This window comes from Mesitornis unicolor, unplaced genomic scaffold (assembly GCF_000695765.1).
Source record: "Mesitornis unicolor isolate BGI_N332 unplaced genomic scaffold, ASM69576v1 scaffold5158, whole genome shotgun sequence".
In the NCBI taxonomy this organism is placed as follows: domain Eukaryota; kingdom Metazoa; phylum Chordata; class Aves; order Mesitornithiformes; family Mesitornithidae; genus Mesitornis; species Mesitornis unicolor.
In genome coordinates this window covers 29,678-30,053 of record NW_010202396.1, presented here as the reverse complement: position 1 = coordinate 30,053, position 376 = coordinate 29,678, and positions in this window count along the sequence as shown.

Genomic DNA, 376 nt, shown 5'->3' with positions numbered 1-376 from the left:
AAGCCAGACACAAATCTGCTCATAACCAAACTGTTCATTCGTTTGCCTGTGAGTTCACCATGTTTCCTCTAGTCTTTTGGTTCTAAAATGCACCTTCAGCTTGCTGCCCTCCCCCAGTTTTAAAGCAGTGCTCCAACAGGCCACATCTTGGTGGCTGAGGTTCATTATCTGTTCTCATTGACTGAGCTGCAGATTTTTAATATGTTTCTGCTCTGGGTGACCGGGCTGCTCTTCCTTTGGAAATCACAGCGGCAGAACGAGCAGGAGTAAGTGCGTGCTGCTGCAGCTGGAGGTAGCTTTGATGAGGCAATCTGGCTGGGAAGTGGAGTCAGGCTGGGCTGGGGTCTGCTGTGGAGCTCTGGGCAGGTGGCTGGGA